Source organism: Bombina bombina, chromosome 1, assembly GCF_027579735.1.
Source record: "Bombina bombina isolate aBomBom1 chromosome 1, aBomBom1.pri, whole genome shotgun sequence".
NCBI classification, from domain to species: Eukaryota; Metazoa; Chordata; class Amphibia; order Anura; family Bombinatoridae; genus Bombina; species Bombina bombina.
In genome coordinates this window covers 1,501,425,402-1,501,451,008 of record NC_069499.1, presented here as the reverse complement: position 1 = coordinate 1,501,451,008, position 25,607 = coordinate 1,501,425,402, and the positions used below count along the sequence as shown (strand labels likewise).

Sequence of the window (25,607 nt, the reverse complement as noted above, 5' to 3'; positions counted from 1 at the left end):
GCTAAAATGCAAGTTTGTCAAAAGAATTTAGATTATGGGACAGTCTGCAAAGGCTATAGATACAATGTAATCACAGAGGTAAAAAGTATATTAATATAACAGTGTTGGTTATGCAAAACTGGGGAATTGGTAATAAAGGGATCTTTTTAAACAATTAATTCTGTCCCTTTAATGCTTTCATTTAAAGCAGATCTTTCAAAAACAGATTTGTTTAAAAGTACAGTGTTGCAAAACTGTACATACATTATATTTACAAAACCACAGCTAGTGCAATCATTCTTCATACCCTTTTTGCTGTCTGGCCCAGCATGCTATCTGCTAGCTGTGTGTGCTATGATCCATGCCAGCCAAGAATGGTCTAGCTCAGAGTTTTCAGTATAGAGTAGGCATGCTGAAACTTATGCTCGGGGCTACAAGATGTAGCGCTAGTATCTCACCCTCAGCCCCTTCAAACAGAGCACTGTATATGGCAGAGAAGGAAGATATCTTGCAGAATTTTAATTAGAGATCAGTATTTTTCGCAATTGTGCATAATAGCACCATACCCCCCAACTGTCCCGATTTTCGCAGGACAGTCCTGATTTTAGGGGTCTGTCCCTCTGTCCCGAGTTGCTAGCCATCTGTCCCGATTTGGCCCAGGCATTTTTTTTTATTTTTTTATTTTAATTCTATTGGGCCCATACTCAGAAGCAGCTGACTTTGCTCTGACAGGGTTAGATACCTGTTATATTCCCTGTGGAAAAGGAATGGTGTGTGGGTTAAGCAGGAGTAAGAAGGCTGTATACACTCTGACCACGGGTAATGGTGACCTCTCTATCCTACCTCTGGTAGTGATGATGTCTAACCCCTGGTGATAATACTAGCATGCCTTCAGTTTTATACAATGAGCAGTGCTAATACCAGGTTAACGAACAGTGGCAGCCGCAGACTGACAGCTAATGTGCTTGCCAACCCCAGGGCCCCATACAATGAATTACAGATACCCATATATTATGTAGTGTGTGTGTCTATCTGTATCCATAACTGTGTGTGTGTATCTGTATGTATAAGTTTATGCTATGTAGTGTGTGTGTGTCTGCATGTATAAATGTAAGCTATGTAGTGTGTGTATGTGTATCTGTATGTATAAGTGTATGATATGTAGTGTGTGTGTATCTGCATGTATAAGTGTATGCTGCATGTATAAGTGTATGCTATGTAGTGTGTGTGTGTATCTGTATGTATAAGTGTATGATATGTAGTGTGTGTGTATCTGCATGTATAAGTGTATGCTGCATGTATAAGTGTATGCTATGTAGTGTGTGTGTGTGTATCTGCATGTGTAAGTGTATGCCATGTAGTGTGTATGTATCTGCATGTGTAAGTGTATGCCATGTAGTGTGTATGTATCTGCATGTGTAAGTGTATGCCATGTAGTGTGTATGTATCTGCATGTATAAGTGTATGCTGCATGTATAAGTGTATGCTATGTAGTGTGTGTGTGTCTGCATGTATAAGTGTATGTTATGTAGTGTGTGTGTGTCTGCATGTATAAGTGTATGCTATGTAGTGTGTGTGCGTCTGCATGTATAAGTGTATGCTATGTAGTGTGTGTGCGTCTGCATGTATAAGTGTATGCTATGTAATGTGTGTGTATCTGCATGTGTAAGTGTATGCTATGTAGCGTGCTACTGTGCATTTTTGCTGACTTTAAAGGCCAGAATCTAGAATATTAATGGGGAATGCAGAGAGTAGTTTTAAAGAATTTATTAATAAATATGCAATTAAGATAAAAATATTTAGCAATGTCTTTGCAAAGGCTAATTAAATACAGCGCTCACATAGCCATACCAGTGGTTTGAGCTTGTGTTTGATTTGCTGCCTAAGTGTATTAAAATATATGACTTTATTTAGAATTTTATTTTTATTACTTTGGTCTTATGATTTTTTAAGCCCCGCCCACCACCTTTCAAAATTTTTTGCCGGGGGGGGGGGGGGGTCCCTCTTTTGAATTTTGAAATGTTGGGAGGTATGTAGCACTCATGCTGAAATAGTGTTAGGACAGAAATTATATATATATAAATAAGAAGATACTGTTGTCAGTGAACAATACAAAAACATTAAAGTAGCACAACGCCAATCAGATACTGGTGCTTGTTCAAGCCAAATGAATGGCAAATATTTAACTAAGGCATTGTTTATTTAAATATGTGTATATAAATATTTTATTCTGTAGTGCAAGTTGAACAGAATTTTTAAGCCTTGTAACTAAAGAAAATTCCAATATCTTTAACCCTTTAACTGCAGAGCCATTTTCACCCCTGTGCTGAGCTGTTTTGCCATGTTTAGATGCAATTTTTCAGCGTCAAACTATACCATTATGTATATGTCATGACTTGTAAAAAACTGAAGACAATTTTGTTAAAGGCATTTAAACATGTCCCTCTATTAGCCAAATATCACACACCCCTCTTGAAAAACCTCATGAGTATTGTTTATTAGTAGACGTGCAAATATTCTGACTTTATTAATCGTCGTGCAAACAAATGACTAAGCGATCCTCTGTTTCCTGCATTCATTTAGTTCTAACACTGGATATAACAGACCTAAAAAACTGACTTGTCTCAGCTCAGACCGCTGTAGTCGTGCCTCTGTTTTGAACGGGATTTCCTGGGACATTCATTTTGCATGCAAATATTTTCAGTATTAGTTTCTGATAAATATTAATTAAAAAAAAAGTTTATCCAGTCACATCATATTCACTTATATTTAAGAGATATATAGGTATGCTTCAAGTAAAACTTAACCCCCCAAAAAATGATTTCATGATTCAGATAGAACATACTATTATAAACAACTTTCCAATTTATTTCTATTATCATCAAATGTTCTTGTTATCCTTTGTTGAAAAGCAGGAATGTAAGTTCAGGAGTGTGCACGTGTCCGCAGCACTAGTTTTGCAACAGTGTTATACAACAGCAAGAGCACTAGATGGCAGCACTTTTTCCTGTCATGTAGTGTTCCAGACATGTGCACAGTATCTATCAAGATATCTCTTCAAGATAAAATAATAAAATGAGAAAGAAGCAGATTGGATCATAGAAGTACATTGGAAACTTTTTTTAAAATTGTATTCTCTATCTGAATCATGAAAGAAAAAAATTGGGTATCATGTTCCTTTAAAATCCCATATTAAACAGAGTCTGGTTTTATACAATGAGACATAAAAGTTCTAAAAGCCAATAAACAGGCAGCTAATGTATTGTATAAGTAGATTTCTATATCTAGTACATTTATCACCCGCTGTTACAGACTGACCCTAACTAAACCAACAAGGAGAAGGAACTGTCGGTTTTTATTTTAGCCATGATCAGTTTTATGTTTACAGCAACACCAGAGGGCAGCAGAAGCAATTTGCTAGATAACCAGGGCAGGGTTGAGTAATCATTTTAAGATAAACTTGTAATCAATCATTTATATTTTCTTCAATATATAAATCTGTTAGCAGCAATGAAGTTATAACACTGTGAAAAAGATGCACAGTATGTGCGGGTGTGATTGTGTGACTGTCAATTGCTATGACATGACTGTGTGTGTTAGTGTGACAGTATGCGAGTATGTGACTGTGTATTGCTATGACATGACTGTGTGTGTTAGTATGACAGTATGTGAGCATGTGTGTCTGTGTATTGTTATGACATGACTGTGTGTGTGTTAGTATGACAGTATGTGAGCGTGTGTGACTGTGTATTGCTATGACATGACTCTGTGTGTGTGTGTTAGTATGACAGTATGCAAGTATGTGACTGTGTATTGCTATGACATGACTGTGTGTTAGTATGACAGTATGTGAGCGTGTGTGACTGTGTATTGCTATGACATGACTCTGTGTGTGTGTGTGTTAGTATGACAGTATGAGAGTATGTAACTGTGTATTGCTATGACATGACTGTGTGTGTGTTAGTATGACAGTATGTGAGCGTGTGTCACTGTGTATTGCGATGACATGACTGTGTGTGTGTTAGTATGACAGTATGTGAGTATGTGACTGTGTATTGCTATGACATGACTGTGTGTGTGTTAGTATGACAGTATGTGAGCGTGTGTGACTGTGTTAGCTATGACATGACTGTGTGTGTGTTAGTATGACAGTATGTGAGTATGTGACTGTGTATTGCTATGACATGACTGTGTGTGTGTTAGTATGACAGTATGTGAGCGTGTGTGACTGTGTTAGCTATGACATGACTGTGTGTGTGTTAGTATGCCAGTATGAGAGTATGTGACTGTGTATTGCTATGACATGACTGTGTGTGTGTTAGTATGACAGTATGTGAGCGTGTGTGACTGTGTTAGCTATGACATGACTGTGTGTGTGTTAGTATGACAGTATGTGAGTATGTGACTGTGTATTGCTATGACATGACTGTGTGTGTGTTAGTATGACAGGATGTGAGTATGTATTGCTATGACATGACTGTGTGTGTGTTAGTATGACAGGATGTGAGTATGTGACTGTGTATTGCTATGACATGACTGTGTGTGTTAGTATGACAGTATGTGAGCATGTGTGTCTGTGTATTGTTATGACATGACTGTGTGTGTGTTAGTATGACAGTATGTGAACGTGCGTGTCTGTGTATTGCTATGACATGACTGTGTGTGTGTTAGTATGACAGTATGTGAGCGTGCGTGTCTGTGTATTGTTATGACATGACTGTGTGTGTGTTAGTATGACAGTATGTGAGCGTGCGTGTCTGTGTATTGCTATGACATGACTGTGTGTGTGTTAGTATGACAGTATGTGAACGTGTGTGTCTGTGTATTGCTATGACATGACTGTGTGTGTGTTAGTATGACAGTATGTGAGCGTGTGTATCTGTGTATTGCTATGACATGACTGTGTGTGTGTTAGTATGACAGTATGTGAGTATGTGACTGTGTATTGCTATGACATGACTGTGTGTGTGTTAGTATGACAGGATGTGAGTATGTGACTGTGTATTGCTATGACATGACTATGTGTGTGTTAGTATAACAGTATGTGAGCGTGCGTGTCTGTGTATTGTTATGACATGACTGTGTGTGTGTTAGTATGACAGTATGTGAGTATGTGACTGTGTATTGCTATGACATGACTGTGTGTGTGTGTTAGTATGACAGTATGTGACTGTATTGCTATGACATGACTGTGTGTGTGTTAGTATGACAGTATGTGACTGTGTATTGCTATGACATGACTGTGTGTGTGTTAGTATGACAGGATGTGAGTATGTGACTGTGTATTGCTATGACATGCCTGTGTGTGTGTTAGTATGACAGTATGTGAGCATGTCTCTGTGTATTGTTATGACATGACTGTGTGTGTGTGTGTGTGTGTGTGTGTTAGTATGACAGTATGTGAGTGTGTGTGACTGTGTATTGTTATGACATGACTGTGTGTGTGTGTGTTAGTATGACAGTATGTGAGCGTGTGTGTCTGTGTATTGCTATGACATGACTGTGTCTGTGTGTGTTAGTATGACAGCATGAGAGTATGTGACTGTGTATTGCTATGACATGACTGTGTGTTAGTATGACAGTATGTGAGCGTGTGTCTGTGTATTGTTATGACATGACTGTGTGTGAGTGTGTGTTAGTATGACAGTATGTAAGCGTGTGTGTCTGTGTATTGCTATGACATGACTGTGTGTGTGTTAGTATGACAGCATGTGAGTATGTGACTGTGAATTACTATGACATAACTATGTGTGTGTGTGTGTGTTAGTATGACAGCATGCGAGTATGTGACTGTGTATTGCTATGGCATGACTGTGTATTAGTATGACAGTATGAGTGTGTGTGTCTGTGTATTGTTATGACATGACTGTGTGTGTGTTAGTATGACAGCATGTGAGTATGTGACTGTGAATTACTATGACATGACTATGTGTGTGTGTGTGTGTGTGTGTGTTAGTATGACAGCATGCGAGTATGTGACTGTGTATTGCTATGGCATGACTGTGTATTAGTATGACAGTATGAGTGTGTGTGTCTGTGTATTGTTATGACATGACTGTGTGTGTGTGTTAGTATGACAGTATGTGAGTGTGTGTGACTGTGTATTGCTATGACATGACTGTGTGTTAGTATGACAGTATGTGAGCGTGTGTCTGTGTATTGTTAGGACATGACTGTGTGTGTTAGTATGACAGTATGTGAGTGTGTGTGACTGTATTGCTATGACATGACTGTGTGTGTGTTAGTATGACAGTATGTGAGCGTGTGTGTCTGTGTATTACTATGACATGACTGTGTTTGTGTTAGTATGACAGTATGTGAGTGTGTGACTGTGTATTGCTTTGACATGACTGTGTGTGACTGTGTATCGTTTTATCATGACTGTTTGTGCGCGTGTGTTAGTATGACAGTATGTGAGTGTGTGTGACTGTGTATTGTTATGACATGACTGTGTGTGCGTGTGTATTAGTATGTCAGCATGGGAGAATGTGGCTGTGTATTGTTATGACATGACTGTGTGTGCATGTTAGTATGACAGTATGTGAGTGTGTGTGACTGTGTATTGTTATGACATGACTGTGTGTGCGTGTGTGTTAGTATGACAGCATGTGAGTATGTGACTGTGTATTATTATGGCATGATTGTGTGTGCGCATATGCTAGTATGACTGTATGTGAGTGTGTGACTGTGTATTGTTATGACATGACTGTGTGTGTGTGTGTGTGTGTGTGTGTGTGTTAGTATGACAGTATGTGAGCGTGTGTGACTGTGAATTGCTATGACATGACTGTGTGTGTGTGTTAGTATGACAGCATGTGAGTATGTGACTGTGTATTGCTATTACATGACTGTGTGTTAGTATGACAGTATGTGAGCGTGTGTGTCTGTGTATTGTTATGACATGACTGTGTGTGTGTGTTAGTATGACAGTATGTGAGTGTGTGTGACTGTATTGCTATGACATGACTGTGTGTGTGTGTGTTAGTATGACAGTATGTGAGTGTGTGTGTGACTGTGTATTGCTATAACATGACTGTGTGTGACTGTGTATCGTTATGACATGACTGTTTGTGCGTGTGTGTTAGTATGACCGTATGTGAGTGTGTCTGTGTATTATGACATGACTGTGTGTGCAAGTGTGTTAGTATGACAGCATGCAAGTATGTGACTGGTTATGACATGATTGTGTGAGCGTGTGTGTGTTAGTATGACAGTATGTGAGTGTGTGTGACTGTGTATTGTTATGACATGACTGTGTGTGCGTGTGTATTAATATGACAGCATCGGAGTATGTGGCTGTGTATTGTTATAACATGACTGTGTGTGCGTATTAGTATGACAGTATGTGAGTGTGTGTGACTGTGTATTATTATGGCATGATTGTGTGTGCGCATGTGCTAGTATGACTGTATGTGAGTGTGTGACTGTGTATTGTTATGACATGACTGTGTGTGCGTGTGTTAGTATGACAGCATGTGAGTATGTGACTGTGTATTATTATGACATAATTGTGTGGGTGTGTGTGTTAGTATGACAGTATGTGAGTGTGTGTGACTGTGTATTGTTATGACATGACTTTGTATGCTGGTATGACCATATGTGAGTGTGTGTGAATATATGACTGTGTATTGTTAAGACATGATTGTGTGTGTGTGTGTGTGTGTGTTAGTATGATAGCATGCGAGTGTGTAACTGTGTATTGCTATGACATAACTGTGTGTGTCTTCGTATGATAGCATGTGAGTGTGTGACAGTGTATTGCTATGACATGACTGTGTGTGTGTGTTAGTATAAACAGTTTTTGTGACAGTATGATAGTGTGTAAAATCATACAACAGTTTGTGTGTCAGTATGATAGTGTGTAACATTATAAAACAGTGTGTAACGTCATACAACAGTTTGTGTGTCAGTAAGATAGCCTGTAACATCATACAACAGTTTGCGTGTCAGTATGATAATGTGTAGCATCATACAACAGTTTGTGTCTCAGTATGATAATGTGTAACATCATAAAACAGTTTGTGTGTCAGACTGATAGTGTGTAACATCATCATACAACAGTTTGTGTGTCAGTATGATAGCCTGTAACATCATACAACAGTTTGTGTGTCAGTATGATAGTGTGTAACATCATACAACATTTTGTTTGTCAGTATGATAGTGTGTAACATCATAAAACAGTTTAACAGTTTTTGTGTCACTCTAATACAGTTTGTGTGTCATTATGATAGTGTGTAACATCTTAAAACCGTGTATTAGTATGATAGTGTATAACATCATAAAACCGTGTGTGTATTAGTATGATAGTGTGTAACATCATACAACAGTTTTTGTGTCAATATGATAGTGTGTAACATCATAAAACAGTGTGTCTCAGTATGATAATGTGTAGCATCATACAACAGTTTGTGTGTCAGTATGATAACCTGTAACATCATACAACAGTTTTTGTGTCAGTATGATAGTGTGTAACACCATACATTTTGTGTGTCAGTATGATAGTGTGTAACATCATAAAACAGTTTAACAGTTTTTGTGTCACTCTAATACAGTTTGTGTGTCATTATGATAGTGTGTAACATCTTAAAACTGTGTGTTAGTATGATAGTGTATAACATCATAAAACAGTTTGTGTGTCAGTATGATAGTGGGTAACATCATACAACAGTTTAACAGTGTTTGTGTCACTCTAATACAGTTTGTGTGTCAATATGATAGTGTGTATATCACTATAATTGAGTTTTGTGTCTACATGATTGTGTCTGAGTCAGTGTGTGAGTGTGATTCCATCTTTTGTCATAACTCTCAGTAAAATAAATTCAATAAACCTTAGAAAGGCCAGGCAAAGTGATTAAAAATATCTCTCTGTATTGACTAAAGAGCAACTTGCATAAAAAAAGCGTTCTCATGAAGGCTCTTATATTTTTATTACTGAAAATATCTATGAATTTAACTTACAGGGACAATAGACTGAAATGACAAGTTACAGTTTTTAAACTTGAGTTATACAATAAGATGCAAGAACATAGGAAAGCCTTTACTTTTAACAAAAAGTGTATTTATTTCGCGAACCCAATCCAGATGTAGGTCCAATTGTGCCTTCTGATTGTATGATGAGATAGATGATCAGTTTTGTCTCCAGTTTAAAGAAGATACATTCTTTATACACAATCAGTTTTAGAATATAAATCTTTCATTGCTGGACACATAAGTTAAAACAAAGATCAGTACATTTTATAGCACAAAAAAAACAAAACTTTTTTTCTGGAAAATAAATTTGGAACCAGTTTCTGCTCAAAAAGATCAAATGCTAGTCTGCTAAAAAATGTGATTGAGTTGATTATTTATAATTTTTAGATACAGCAGTATCTGCTGAACCTTATGATTATGTTATGTGGGCCAGCATTTCATTTCAAATGAGGCACGAAAAGAGCAGATTAACTTCCAAGTGAACTGATCAAATGGAACAGCGCAGAGTCAATCCTAAAAATATCTGTTTTTTCCAGCATGACCATCGCTCAGAACAAAACCGTCAGATCTCCAAAGGCTCCTACGTAATTACACAGCCACAAAATAAACAGGCTGAGTACTTAAATAAGCAGACATGACTGATATCCCAGCATCCTCTGTATTTATATACAATATATATATATATATATATATATATATATATATATATATATATATATATATATATATATATATATATATATATATATATATATAGTGTTCTCCCCAGGACCTTTTACGAGGGTGCACCACCCAGCTGATTTTACTGACCAACGGTGCACTTCTTACAAGTTTCAGAATACATTTTTTACTTATTTTTTTGTAAATAAAGAAGGTTAACAAATTTAACCCCACCCAAATGGGATCGCAGGCTGGAGAGTGTGCCTAGCGCCATAGGCACTCCCCCCTGACACGATACCATCACTGAACTCACGAGATCAAATAATTTCAATTTTTACTTATTTGTTTACATCGGAACTTTGTTCTGATGTAGACAACTAAAACCTGTCAGGAAAGGGTTAAATGGTACTCATATGCATGATATACCGTACTTTATTTATTTTTTAGTTTAATATCACTTTAAAGGGACATTATACTATAAAACGTGTTCCTTATTATCCATATTTCCTGCTGAAGTGTATTAAAGGGACAGTAAGATCAAAATTAAACTTTCATCATGATACAGACACAACAAGTAATTTTGAACAATGTTTCAATTTACTTCTAGCTAGGTAGGCTCAGGATCAGCAACGCACTTCTGGGAACTAGCTACTGATTGGTGGATGCACAAACATGCCTCTTGTCATTGGATCACCCAATGTCTTTATCTCTGGAACCATAACTAGTATAAAGAATATTTTCACTTTAAACTGTATCTTACCACCAAGTAAATACAGTACCTTTTCTCCTTCTATTTGTTAGACACAAATACTATATATGCGCATTCAGAAGGTTTTGAATACCTCTTAGTGCAGAAGAAGGTGGCCGCTCGTGCATTCTGGCTATTTTCGGAGCCAAATTTATTTGTGTATGAAACACACTCAGATCTGGATTTGCACAAATCTAAGTGTGTTCCAGTTTAACAAGAATACATTTGGCTCCGAGAATAGCCGAACGGCACAAGCGGCCGCCTTCTTCCGCACACAGAGGTATTTTGAAACCTCTGAATGCGCAGATCTAATGAATCTTATTTTTCCCAATGAATTATTGTCATTGTGTAAACCTACTCATGTACTCAGTACTAAGTAACTTGGCAACGCATTACAAAGAAGAAGAAAAAAAGAATGTTATTGGCAGATAATGGTACTTCTTATTGCCTAGGAGGAAGAACATACATTTGGCCACAAAAGCGGATTTATCAGAGTCTGCAGGGAAGTCTTGGCTACTGATGTGATACAGTGTGACTACTTGCTAGTAGGATGGGAACTCCCAGATGAAGAGGAGAGCTTCATATTATCAATGGAAAGGCTGACATGTCCTGCATCTCCCTGGAACATTTTCCTGTGTGACTCACACAACTCAGGCAGAAGCCAAAACGCAGAAGTTTTCCTTCTGTCTGCATAAACACTTCTCTTCCCTAGTTGTGATGAAAAAGTCACTCGTAAAGAGAGGCATCGGAAGCAGGTACAAGATGAGGAGATGATGTTGTGGAGCAGACGTAACAGTCAATTTAAGAAATTGTCAGAATTCGGTCAGATTTGGGGCTCAAATTTGTTTTGAAAATACTACATATATAAGTAATTTGAAGCCATCAGGGTGGAGCAAGGGTTTCATGTAGATATGTGCATGATCGAAAAATTCAGTTCGGTTCTGAGGTTTTCGAATTTCGTTTCGGATCGATTCGAATTCGGAAAACTTCAAATTAATTCGTTTCGGATTCGAAAAAATGTGGCTGCATTCGGTTCGATTCGGAAATTTGGACTTTCGGTATGTGTGCTGTGTATTAGACTAGTATTATGTACTGTATATTAGGTGTAACCCATAGCAGAGTGATATAACCTAATATACTGTACAATACTAGTGTAATCCAAGTCCATCCAAATTTACCGAATAAATCCGAACTAATTCGGATTTATTCGGTAAATTCGGCAGTATTTTAATTCGGAAATTCGGTTCGATCCGAATCTACGAATTTTCCGAATTTCCGAATCGAACCGAACCGAATTGCACATGTCTAGTTTCATGTCCCATAGGTGAGACTTAAAGGGACAGTCTAGTCAAAATTAAACTTTCATGATTCAGATAGGGCATGCAATTTGAAACAACTTTGCAATTTACTTTTATCATCAAATTTGCCTTGCTTTCTTGGTATTCTTTTTGAAAGCTAAATCCAATTATGCTCATATCTCTTGTGCTAATTTCTAAGCCCTTGAAGGCTGTCTTTTCTCAGTGCATTTTGACTTTTTTACAGTTAGACAGTGCTAAGTCATGTGTGCCATATAGATAACATTGTGCTCTCTCCAGTGGAGTTATTTAAGAGTCAGCGCTGATTGGCTAAAATGCAATTCTGTCAAAAGAACTGAAATAAGGGGGCAGTCTGCAGAAGCTAAGAAACAAGGTAATAACAGAGGCAAAAGAGTATATTAATAAAAAAAAAGTGTTGGCTATGCAAAACTGGGGAATTGTTAATAAAGGAAATATCTATCTTTTAAAAAAAAAAAAAATTCTGGAGTAGACTGGCCCTTTAAAATGTGCAGATTTGCTATACTCTGTACTATCCATCTATCACTCACAGAGCAAGAGTAAGACACTGTATCTTATGCAGGAGCAGTCAATCCGATTGTTGTAGTTTACTGGAGATAAAAAAGTAACAGAATAGAACGGCTGGGTAAATATAAAGAGGGTCTAATAAATATATTTACACCTTAAAATGTACATAGGCTGATACTGAGTATACAACGCCTATACATTTTAAACATCTGATAGACTTATTAGTGGAAGCCAAAGCCCCTTGGTTTGGAATGTGCACAAAACATGAATTCAGCTGAGTAATAAAAATAATAGAACAAAACAAAAAAATTAAAAGCTTTCCAGTTTACTGCTATTACAAATTTACCTTGTGGTATCTCTAGTCCAGACTTGGCCCCTTTGTGTCACAGTGTCACTGATGTGTCACAGTGTCACTAATGTGTCACAGTGTCACTAATGTGTCACAGTGTCACTAATGTGTCACAGTGTCACTAATGTGTCACAGTGTCACTAATGTGTCACAGTGTCACTAATGTGTCACAGTGTCACTAATGTGTCACAGTGTCACTAATGTGTCACAGTGTCACTGATATGTCACAGTGTCACTAATGTGTCACTGATATGTCACAGTGTCACTAATGTGTCACAGTATCACTAATGTGTCACAGTATCACTAATGTGTCACAGTGTCACTAATGTGTCACAGTGTCACTAATGTGTTACAGTGTCACTAATGTATCACAGTGACACTCATGTATTACAGTGTCACTCATGTATTACAGTGTCACTCATGTATTACAGTGTCACTGATCTTTTAGGTTTCTTTATTTTGATACAACAGATCAAATGTGTCAACCTATTATAATGCTGTTGCTCTTATGTAGCCACCTGCCACCATGTCACACATTTTAGCCTACTACAATGTCACAAATCTAAAAGCTAATCGGCGGTGTCTTTACTGACATGCTTCATTAACGGAGCATTATGTCACAAATCTGTCATAATATCATTGACCTTGTGCTAATCCTTTATGGAAGAACCACAGACAAACAAAATTAACTGTTACTTAGTCTGCACAATACAGAAATAAATTGTTCAGATTTAAGCTGATCTTCAGTTTATTTTAGAATTGCTGCTATGGAAATCTTGTTACATGAAATTCTAATATCTCACATTTTCCTTTTGTCAGCCACCGTACACATTTTAGCCTGAACTGGGAATTTCGCTGATTCTCATCTGATTGGGCTTGGAGCAGATAGATTATATTTACAACAGCTTTTTGGCTCTGCGGGGAAAAACAGCAAGCCCTGTAAAGTGGGAGTTCCCCTCTGGAATCACTAAAGGAAAAGTTACATTTAAATGTCTGCAGCTTAATAAGGGGAGCTCCCTAGATATTTAAAGGGACAGTCTAGTCAAAATTAAACTTTTATGATTCAGATAGGGCATGTAATTTTAGATAACTTTCCAATTTACTTTTATCATCAAATTTGCTTTGTTCTCTTGGTATTCTTAGTTGAAAGCTAAACCTATGCAGGCTCATATGCTAATTTCTAAGCCCGTGAAGGCTGCCTCTTATCTGAATGCATTTGACAGTTTTTCACACCAAGAGAGCGTTAGTTTATGTGTGCCATATAGAAAACATTGTGCTCACGCCCATGAAGTTTCTTATGAGAGTGCACTGATTGGCTAAAATGCAAGTCTGTCAAAATAACTAAAATAAGGGGGCAGTCTGCAGAAGCTTAGATACAAGGTCATAACAGAGGTAAAAAGTGTATTAATATAACAGTGTTGGTTATGCAAAACTGGGGAATGAATGGTTAATAAAGGGATTATCTATCTTTTTAAACAATACAAATTCTGTATTGATAACTCTAATTTTATTTGCATTCATAATATAATGTATGATCTGCACAATGTATAATTGTATTTAGTACTGTACTCTAGGTACAACAGGTTTCACAGTACAGGTCATCAGTTGATTTGCATTGTTTTGCTTTTCAGGGACCCTAGCTTTGAAAAACAGCATTTATGCTTACCTGATAAATTACTTTCTCCAACGGTGTGTCCGGTCCACGGCGTCATCCTTACTTGTGGGAAATATTCTCCTCCCCAACAGGAAATGGCAAAGAGCACAGCAAATGCTGTCCATATAGCCCCTCCTCAGGCTACGCCCCCCAGTCATTCGACCGACGGTTACGAGAAAAAAGGAGAAACTATAGGGTGCCATGGTGACTGTAGTATATAGAGAGAAAAAAATTTGCAAACCTGATTAAAAAACCAGGGCGGGCCGTGGACCGGACACACGTTGGAGAAAGTAATTTATCAGGTAAGCATAAATTCTGTTTTCTCCAACATTGGTGTGTCCGGTCCACAGCGTCATCCTTACTTGTGGAAACCAATACCAAAGCTTTAGGACACGGATGAAGGGAGGGAGCAAATCAGGTTACCTAAACTGAAGGCACCACGGCTTGCAAAACCTTTCTCCCAAAAATAGCCTCCGAAGAAGCATAAGTATCAAATTTGTCAAATTTGGCAAAAGTGTGCAGAGAAGACCAAGTCGCTGCCTTACATATCTGATCAACAGAAGCCTCGTTCTTGTAGGCCCATGTGGAAGCCACAGCCCTAGTAGAGTGAGCTGTGATTCGTTCAGGAGGCTGCCGTCCGGCAGTCTCATAAGCCAATCGGATAATGCTTTTCAGCCAGAAAGAAAGAGAGGTAGCAGTAGCCTTTTGACCTCTCCTCTTACCAGAGTAAACGACAAACAAAGATGAGGTTTGTCTAAAATCTTTTGTTGCTTCTAAATAAAACTTTAAAGCACGAACTACATCTAAATTGTGTAACAAACGTTCCTTCTTCGAAACTGGATTCTGTCACAGAGAAGGAACAACTATTTCCTGGTTAATATTCTTGTTGGAAACAACCTTAGGAAGAAAAAAAGGCTTAGTACGCAAAACAACCTTATCTGAATGGAACACCAGATAGGGTGGATTACACTGCAAAGCAGATAATTCAGAAACTCTTCTTGCAAAAGAAATAGCAACCAAAAACATAACTTTCCAAGATAGTAACTTGATATCTATGGAATGTAAAGGTTCAAACGGAACCCCTTGAAGAACTGAAAGAACTAAATTTAGACTCCAAGGAGGAGTCAAAGGTCTGTAAACAGGCTTGATTCTGACCAAAGCCTGTACAAAAGCTTGTACATCTGGCACAGCCGCCAGACGTTTGTGCAACAAGACAGATAAAGCAGAAATCTGTCCTTTTAGAGAACTCGCTGACAATCCCTTATCCAAACCTTCTTGGAGAAAGGAGAGGATCTTAGGAATCTTAATCTTACTCCAGGAGAATCCCTTGGATTCACACCAACAGATATATCTTTTCCATATCTTATGGTAAATTTTCCTAGTCACAGGTTTTCTGGCTTGGACCAGAGTATCTATCACTGAATCAGAAAATCCACGCTTGGATAAAATCAAGCGTTCAATTTCCAAGCAGTCAGCTGCAGAGAAACTAGATTTGGATGTTCGAATGGACCTTGTATTAGAAGATCCTGTCTCAAAGGTAGCTTCCATGGTGGAGCCGATGACATATTCACCAGGTCTGCATACCAAGTCCTGCGCGGCCACGCAGGAGCTATCAGAATCACAGAGGCCTTCTCCTGTTTGATCCTGGCTACAAGCCTGGGAAGGAGAGGGAACGGTGGAAACGCATAAGCTAGGTTGAACGACCAAGGCGCCACTAATGCATCCACTAGAGCCGCCTTGGGATCCCTGGATCTGGACCCGTAGCAAGGAACCTTGAAGTTCTGACGAGACGCCATCAGGTCCATGTCTGGAGTGCCCCATAATTGAGTTAACTGGGCAAACACCTCCAGGTGGAGTTCCCACTCGCCCGGATGGAAAGTCTGACGACTCAGATAATCCGCCTCCCAGTTGTCTACTCCTGGAATGTGGATTGCAGATAGGTGGCAGGAGTGATCCTCCGCCCATTTGATGATTTTGGACACCTCTCTCATCGCCAAGGAACTCCTTGTTCCCCCCTGATGGTTGATGTAAGCTACAGTCGTCATGTTGTCTGACTGGAATCTTATGAATCCGGCCTTCGCTAGTTGAGGCCAAGCCCGGAGAGCATTGAATATTGCTCTCAGTTCCAGAATGTTTATCGGGAGAAGAGATTCTTCCCGAGTCCATAGACCCTGAGCTTTCAGGGAATCCCAGACCGCGCCCCAGCCTAATAGACTGGCGTCGGTCGTGACAATGACCCACTCTGGTCTGCGGAAACTCATTCCCTGGGACAGGTGGTCCTGGGTCAACCACCAACGGAGTGAGTCTCTGGTCATCTGGTCTATTTGAATGATTGGAGACAAGTCTGTATAGTCCCCATTCCACTGCTTGAGCATGCACAGTTGTAATGGTCTTAGATGAATTCGAGCAAAAGGAACTATGTCCATTGCTGCAACCATCAACCCTACTACTTCCATGCACTGAGCTATGGAAGGATGCAGAATAGAGTGAAGAACTTGACAAGCGTTTAGAAGCTTTGACTTTCTGACTTCTGTCAAGAAGATCTTCATCTCTAAAGAATCTATTATTGTTCCCAAAAAAGGAACTCTTGTCGACGGAGACAGTGAACCCTTTTCTACGTTCACCTTCCACCCGTGAGATCTGAGAAAGGCTAGAACAATGTCTGTATGAGCCTTTGCCTTGGAAAGAGACGACGCTTGAATTAGAATGTCGTCCAGATAAGGTGCCACTGCAATGCCCCTTGGTCTTAGAACCGCTAGGAGGGACCCGAGCACCTTTGTGAAAATTCTGGGAGCAGTGGCTAGTCCGAATGGGAGAGCCATGAACTGATAATGTTTGTCCAGAAAGGCGAACCTTAGGAACTGATGATGATCTTTGTGGATAGGGATATGTAGATACGCATCCTTTAAATACACGGTAGTCATATATTGACCCTCCTGGATTGTAGGTAAAATTGTTCGAATGGTTTCCATTTTGAACGATGGAACTCTGAGAAATTTGTTTAGAATTTTTAAATCCAGAATTGGTCTGAAAGTTCCCTCTTTTTTGTGAACTACAAACAGATTTGAGTAAAAACCCTGACCTTGTTCCACAATTGGAACTGGGTGTATCACTCCCATCTTTAACAGGTCTTCTACACAATGTAAGAATGCCTGTCTCTTTATTTGGTTTGAAGATAAGCGAGAAATGTGGAACCTTCCCCTTGGGGGTAGTTCCTTGAATTCTAGAAGATAATCCTGAGAGACTATTTCTAGTGCCCAGGGATCCTGAACATCTCTTGCCTAAGCCTGAGCAAAGAGAGAGACTCTGCCCCCTACTAGATCCGGTCCCGGATCGGGGGCTACCCCTTCATGCTGTTTTGGTAGCAGCAGCAGGCTTCTTGGCCTGTTTACCCTTGTTCCATCCTTGCATTGGTTTCCAAGCTGGTTTAGTCTGGGAAGCGTTACCCTCTTGTCTAGAGGCTGCAGAGTTGGAAGCCGGTCTGTTCCTGAAATTGCGAAAGGAACGAAAATTGGACTTATTCTTAGCCTTGAAAGGCCTATCTTGTGGGAGGGCATGGCCCTTTCCCCCAGTGATATCTGAAAAAATTTCTTTTAATTCTGGCCCAAAAAGGGTCTTACCTTTGAAAGGTATATTAAGCAATTTTGTCTTGGAAGATACATCCGCCGACCAAGACTTTAGCCAGAGCGTTCTGCGCGCCACAATTGCAAACCCTGAATTTTTTGCCGCTAACCTCGCTAACTGCAAAGCGGCGTCCAAAATAAAAGAATTAGCCAACTTAAGTGCGTGAATTCTGTCCATGACTTCCTCATACGGAGTCTCCCTACTGAGCGACTTTTCCAGTTCCTCGAACCTGAACCACGCCGCTGTAGTGACAGGAATAATGCACGAAATAGGTTGAAGGAGGTAGCCTTGCTGTACGAAAATCTTTTTAAGCAAACCCTCCAATTTTTTTTCCATAGGATCTTTGAAAGCACAATTGTCCTCAATAGGAATAGTTGTGCGCTTGGCTAGTGTAGAAACCGCCCCCTCGACCTTAGGAACTGTTTGCCATAAGTCCTTCCTGGGGTCGACCATAGGGAACAATTTCTTAAATATAGGAGGAGGGACAAAAGGTATGCCTGGCTTCTCCCACTCCTTACTCACTATGTCCGCCACCCGCTTAGGTATCGGAAAAGCATCGGGGTGCACCGGGACCTCTAGGAACTTGTCCATCTTGCACAATTTTTCTGGGATGACCAGATTGTCACAATCATCCAGAGTAGATAGCACCTCCTTAAGTAATGCGCGGAGATGCTCTAATTTAAATTTAAATGTCACAACATCAGGTTCTGCCTGCTGAGAAATTCTTCCTGTATCAGAAATTTCCCCATCTGACAAACCCTCCCTCACTGCCACTTCAGATTGGTGTGAGGGTATGACCGATAAATTATCATCAGCGCCCTCCTGCTCTATAGTGTTTAAAACTGAGCAATCACGCTTTGTTTGAAATGCTGGCATTTTGGATAATAAATTAGCTATGGAGTTATCCATTACTGCCGTCAATTGTTGCATAGTAATAAGCATTGGCGCGCTAGAAGTACTAGAAGCCACCTGCGCGGGCATAACTGGTATAGACACAGAAGGAGAGGATGTAGAACTATCCCTACTTCCTTCATCTGAGGAATCATCCTGGGCAACCTTACTAACGGCTAGATTTAGAGTTCGGCGGTAAAAGGGCTGTTAATGCTCCGCGGGTTTTTTTCTGGCCGCACCATAAATTTAACTCTGGTATCGAGAGTTTAATCAAATGCTGCGTTAGGCTCCAAAAAAGGAGCGTAGAGCATTTTTACCGCAAATACAACTCTCGATACCAGAGTTGCTTACGGACGCGGCCGGCCTCAAAAACGTGCTCGTGCACGATTCTCCCATAGGAAACAATGGGGCTGTTTGAGCTGAAAAAAAACCTAACACCTGCAAAAAAGCAGCGTTCAGCTCCTAACGCAGCCCCATTGTTTCCTATGGGGAAACACTTCCTACGTCTGCACCTAACACTCTAACATGTACCCCGAGTCTAAACACCCCTAGCCTTACACTTATTAACCCCTAATCTGCCGCCCCCGCTATCGCTGACCCCTGCATTACACTTTTAACCCCTAATCTGCCGCTCCGTAAACCGCCGCCACCTACGTTATCCCTATGTACCCCTAATCTGCTGCCCTAACATCGCCGACCCCTATGTTATATTTATTAACCCCTAATCTGCCCCCCACAACGTCGCCGACACCTACCTACACTTATTAACCCCTAATCTGCCGAGCGGACCTGAGCGCTACTATAATAAAGTTATTAACCCCTAATCCGCCTCACTAACCCTATCATAAATAGTATTAACCCCTAATCTGCCCTCCCTAACATCGCCGACACCTACCTTCAATTATTAACCCCTAATCTGCCGACCGGAGCTCACCGCTATTCTAATAAATGTATTAACCCCTAAAGCTAAGTCTAACCCTAACACTAACACCCCCCTAAGTTAAATATAATTTTTATCTAACGAAATAAATTAACTCTTATTAAATAAATGATTCCTATTTAAAGCTAAATACTTACCTGTAAAATAAATCCTAATATAGCTACAATATAAATTACATTTATATTATAGCTATTTTAGGATTAATATTTATTTTACAGGTAACTTTGTATTTATTTTAACCAGGTACAATAGCTATTAAATAGTTAAGAACTATTTAATAGTTACCTAGTTAAAATAATTACAAATTTACCTGTAAAATAAATCCTAACCTAAGATATAATTAAACCTAACACTACCCTATCAATAAAATAATTAAATAAACTACCTACAATTACCTACAATTAACCTAACACTACACTATCAATAAATTAATTAAACACAATTGCTACAAATAAATACAATTAAATAAACTATCTAAAGTACAAAAAATAAAAAAGAACTAAGTTACAGAAAATAAAAAAATATTTACAAACATAAGAAAAATATTACAACAATTTTAAACTAATTACACCTACTCTAAGCCCCCTAATAAAATAACAAAGACCCCCAAAATAAAAAATTCCCTACCCTATTCTAAATTTAAAAAGTTACAAGCTCTTTTACCTTACCAGCCCTGAACAGGGCCCTTTGCGGGGCATGCCCCAAGAAGTTCAGCTCTTTTGCCTGTAAAAGAAAACATACAATACCCCCCCCCCCAACATTACAACCCACCACCCACATACCCCTAATCTAACCCAAACCCCCCTTAAATAAACCTAACACTAAGCCCCTGATGATCTTCCTACCTTGTCTTCACCATGCCAGGTTCACCGATCCGTCCTGGCTCCAAGATCTTCATCCAACCCAAGCGGGGGTTGGCGATCCATAATCCGGGGCTCCAAAGTCTTCCTCCTATCCGGCAAGAAGAGGACATCCGGACCGGCAAACATCTTCTCCAAGCGGCATCTTCTATGTTCTTCCATCCGATGACGACCGGCTCCATCTTGAAGACCTCCAGCGCGGATCCATCCTCTTCTTCCGACGACTAGACGACGAATGACGGTTCCTTTAAGGGACGTCATCCAAGATGGCGTCCCTCGAATTCCGATTGGCTGATAGGATTCTATCAGCCAATCGGAATTAAGGTAGGAATTTTCTGATTGGCTGATGGAATCAGCCAATCAGAATCAAGTTCAATCCGATTGGCTGATCCAATCAGCCAATCAGATTGAGCTCGCATTGTATTGGCTGATCGGAACAGCCAATAGAATGCGAGCTCAATCTGATTGGCTGATTGGATCAGCCAATCGGATTGAACTTGATTCTGATTGGCTGATTCCATCAGCCAATCAGAAAATTCCTACCTTAATTCCGATTGGCTGATAGAATCCTATCAGCCAATCGGAATTCGAGGGACGCCATCTTGGATGACGTCCCTTAAAGGAACCGTCATTCGTCGTCTAGTCGTCGGAAGAAGAGGATGGATCCGCGCTGGAGGTCTTCAAGATGGAGCCGGTCGTCATCGGATGGAAGAACATAGAAGATGCCGCTTGGAGAAGATGTTTGCCGGTCCGGATGTCCTCTTCTTGCCGGATAGGAGGAAGACTTTGGAGCCCCGGATTATGGATCGCCAACCCCCGCTTGGGTTGGATGAAGATCTTGGAGCCAGGACGGATCGGTGAACCTGGCATGGTGAAGACAAGGTAGGAAGATCATCAGGGGCTTAGTGTTAGGTTTATTTAAGGGGGGTATTGTATGTTTTCTTTTACAGGCAAAAGAGCTGAACTTCTTGGGGCATGCCCCGCAAAGGGCCCTGTTCAGGGCTGGTAAGGTAAAAGAGCTTGTAACTTTTTAAATTTAGAATAGGGTAGGGAATTTTTTATTTTGGGGGTCTTTGTTATTTTATTAGGGGGCTTAGAGTAGGTGTAATTAGTTTAAAATTGTTGTAATATTTTTCTTATGTTTGTAAATATTTTTTTATTTTCTGTAACTTAGTTCTTTTTTATTTTTTGTACTTTAGATAGTTTATTTAATTGTATTTATTTGTAGCAATTGTGTTTAATTAATTTATTGATAGTGTAGTGTTAGGTTAATTGTAGGTAATTGTAGGTAGTTTATTTAATTATTTTATTGATAGGGTAGTGTTAGGTTTAATTATATCTTAGGTTAGGATTTATTTTACAGGTAAATTTGTAATTATTTTAACTAGGTAACTATTAAATAGTTCTTAACTATTTAATAGCTATTGTACCTGGTTAAAATAAATACAAAGTTACCTGTAAAATAAATATTAATCCTAAAATAGCTATAATATAAATGTAATTTATATTGTAGCTATATTAGGATTTATTTTACAGGTAAGTATTTAGCTTTAAATAGGAATCATTTATTTAATAAGAGTTAATTTATTTCGTTAGATAAAAATTATATTTAACTTAGGGGGGTGTTAGTGTTAGGGTTAGACTTAGCTTTAGGGGTTAATACATTTATTAGAATAGCGGTGAGCTCCGGTCGGCAGATTAGGGGTTAATAATTGAAGGTAGGTGTCGGCGATGTTAGGGAGGGCAGATTAGGGGTTAATACTATTTATGATAGGGTTAGTGAGGCGGATTAGGGGTTAATAACTTTATTATAGTAGCGCTCAGGTCCGCTCGGCAGATTAGGGGTTAATAAGTGTAGGTAGGTGTCGGCGACGTTGTGGGGGGCAGATTAGGGGTTAATAAATATAACATAGGGGTCGGCGATGTTAGGGGCAGAAGATTAGGGGTACATAGGGATAACGTAGGTGGCGGCGCTTTGCGGTCGGAAGATTAGGGGTTAATTATTTTAAGTAGCTTGCGGCGACGTTGTGGGGGGCAAGTTAGGGGTTAATAAATATAATATAGGGGTCGGCGGGGTTAGGGGCAGCAGATTAGGGGTACATAAGTATAACGTAGGTGGCGGTCGGCAGATTAGGGGTTAAAAATTTTAATCGAGTGGCGGCGATGTGGGGGGACCTCGGTTTAGGGGTACATAGGTAGTTTATGGGTGTTAGTGTACTTTAGGGTACAGTAGTTAAGAGCTTTATAAACCGGCGTTAGCCAGAAAGCTCTTAACTCCTGCTTTTTTCAGGCGGCTGGAATCTTGTAGTTAGAGCTCTAACGCTCACTGCAGAAACGACTCTAAATACCAGCGTTAGAAAGATCCCATTGAAAAGATAGGATACGCAAATGGCGTAGGGGGATCTGCGGTATGGAAAAGTCGCGGCTGTAAAGTGAGCGTTAGACCCTTTAATCACTGACTCCAAATACCAGCGGGCGGCCAAAACCAGCGTTAGGAGCCTCTAACGCTGGTTTTGACGGCTACCGCCGAACTCTAAATCTAGGCCTCAATGTGACAGTACTGTCCTTACTTTGTTTGGACGCCCTGGCACAATTTTCACATACATTTGAAGGAGGAATCACCTTGGCCTCCATACATACAGAACATGATCTATCTGAAGGTGCAGACATGTTAAACAGGCTTAAACTGGTTAATAAAGCACAAAAACCGTTTTTAAACAAAACCGTTACTGTCTCTTTAAATGTTAAACAGGGCACACTTTATTACTGAATATGTGAAAAACTATGAAGGAATTATCCAATCTTTACCAAATTTTCACCACAGTGTCTTAATGCATTCAAAGTATTGCACCCCAATTTTCAAGTCGTTAACCCTTAAAATACGGAAACCGGAGCCGTTTGCAATTTTAACCCCCCTATAGTCCCAGCCACAGCCTTTGTTGCAACTTTACCAAACCCAGGGGGGTATACGATACCAGTTGAAGCCTTCTAGGATCGTTTTCAGTGGATGCCAGACCCTCACACATGCAGCTTCATGTACTGTCCTCAAAAGTAACTGCGCAATAATGGCGCGAAAATGAGGCACTATAGTGAAAGGCCCTTCCTGACTGGGAAGGTGTCTAAACAAGTGCCTGGCGCTAAAAACGTTCCCCACATTAGAAAAATGTGAAATTCACCTCAAAATGCAAATAATGCCTAAATAAAGCAATCGATTTAGCCCTACAAGTGTCCACCAGTTTATAGCCCAGAATAAGCCCTTTGTTCTAATTGAGTCTAAGAAAATGGCTTACCGATCCCCATGAGGGAAAAATGACAGCCTTCCAGCATTACACAGTCTTGTTAGAAAAATGGCTAGTCATACCTTAAGCAGAAGAGTCTGCAAACTGTTCCCCCCAACTGAAGTTCTCTCAGCTCAACAGTCCTGTGTGGGAACAGCAATTGATTTTAGTTACTGCTGCTAAAATCATAATCCTCTTTTAAACAGAACTCTTCATCTCTTTCTGTTTCAGAGTAAATAGTACATACCAGCACTATTTTAAAATAACAAACTCTTGATAGAAGAATAAGAAAACTACAACTAAACACCACATACTCTTCACCATCTCCGTGGAGATGCTACTTGTTCAAAGCGGCAAAGAGAATGACTGGAGGGCGGAGCCTGAGGAGGGGCTATATGGACAGCCATTTTTTTCTGTGCTCTTTGCCATTTCCTGTTGGGGAGGAGAATATTTCCCACAAATAAGGATGACGCCGTGGACCGGACACACCAATGTTGGAGAAAACTTTTTGCTTGTGCTTTATCTTATCTCTTTTGCTAAACCCAATTAGAGAAAGCGCTAAATAAAATCCTGTATATATCGGGGCGGAGCCAACTCTGGAGCAGAGCGGTCGCACATCACGGCAGCTCCGGCTAAATTATATATAAATAAACTAGTTTAGAGACCGCTGAGGCTCCTCTACTCTACCAGCTTTGTACACTTATAGGTTTCAGTGACCTTTCTACCTAAATTCGAGAAGTGAAGCGTTCCGAGAAGGGAACTCTACCGCTCTGGGACTTGTCTGGTTAAACGGGAGCTTCAGGAGCGGCCATTTTTTCTGCCACGAGGAGTTCAATCTGTGAAAAAGTCTAACTGATTGCCGCTATATTGCCACCGATAGCGATAACTTTTGAACCACCGCGCCATGGCATCAGCAGCCTACATTGTCTGGGAGATAAGCAACCTCCTTGATGCCTGCAGATCTGCACTCGAATGTGAAATTCAACAGCTGACTCAGCCTGGGGGAACAAAGGTTGCGAAATTTGACGCAGACTCCCACACCTCTACGCCCGGCTATAAAGGTTGCGACACTCTGGGGCCCCAGTGTGTGCTACCCATTCTATATGATTTCGGGAGTGCTTCGAAAACGGCTCCCACAACAACTAATCACTCTGATAAGGTAGATAGTGAGACTGTGCAGCATTAAACGGAGTATTTTACTAGTCAATCTGATTCGAGTGGAACAACGGATTAGACTCTCTATTCTGCTCTGGAAGTTTCGACCGCCCAGAAGCATATAGATCAGACACACTTCCAATTTGTGACCGAAGCATCTACTCGGGGGAAACTCTTGGCAACACTTTCTGATCAGCAGGCCAACTACTGCATGGCCCCCTGTAGTAGGCTGGGCTGGGATCTGGGGGACATGGCCCTTACAGCGACAGGTGTAATACATGCACCGGGAGCACTGGTGTTCTCTAACATTTGGACCTGGTATGTAAAGCTACAGGCGAGCTGTGGATACTTCAGATCTAGGAATACCTTCTTTGTTCATAACCCTCACGTGGACTCATACATCTCTCTAAAAGCGGGTGTGGGCTGACTTATTAATCTCCCCTTATAAATACGAGCAAGCCTTGGTACAAGACAGTATTAATAGACGGTATCAATATTACCAAAGTGCTGCTTCTGCTGGACAATGAATCTTTTGTTATATGCCTATTTTAATTGTTTAGTCATGTGTCCGAGTTAATGTTTTTTGTTCTTATTTCCATACTTATTATAAGATTACTGAATAGTTTGTGTAACTATTTGTTTGTGTATATGCTAGCCA

The 25,607-nt window shown here is 39.9% G+C and overlaps 1 protein-coding gene across 3 annotated transcripts in view; it reads right to left on the bottom strand.

Annotated features, from left to right (window-relative positions):
* The window catches only part of PRKCA (protein kinase C alpha), an 897,250-nt gene that overhangs the window by 364,538 nt on the left and 507,105 nt on the right, over positions 1-25,607 (bottom strand). The gene's annotated exons all lie outside the window — the stretch shown is intronic.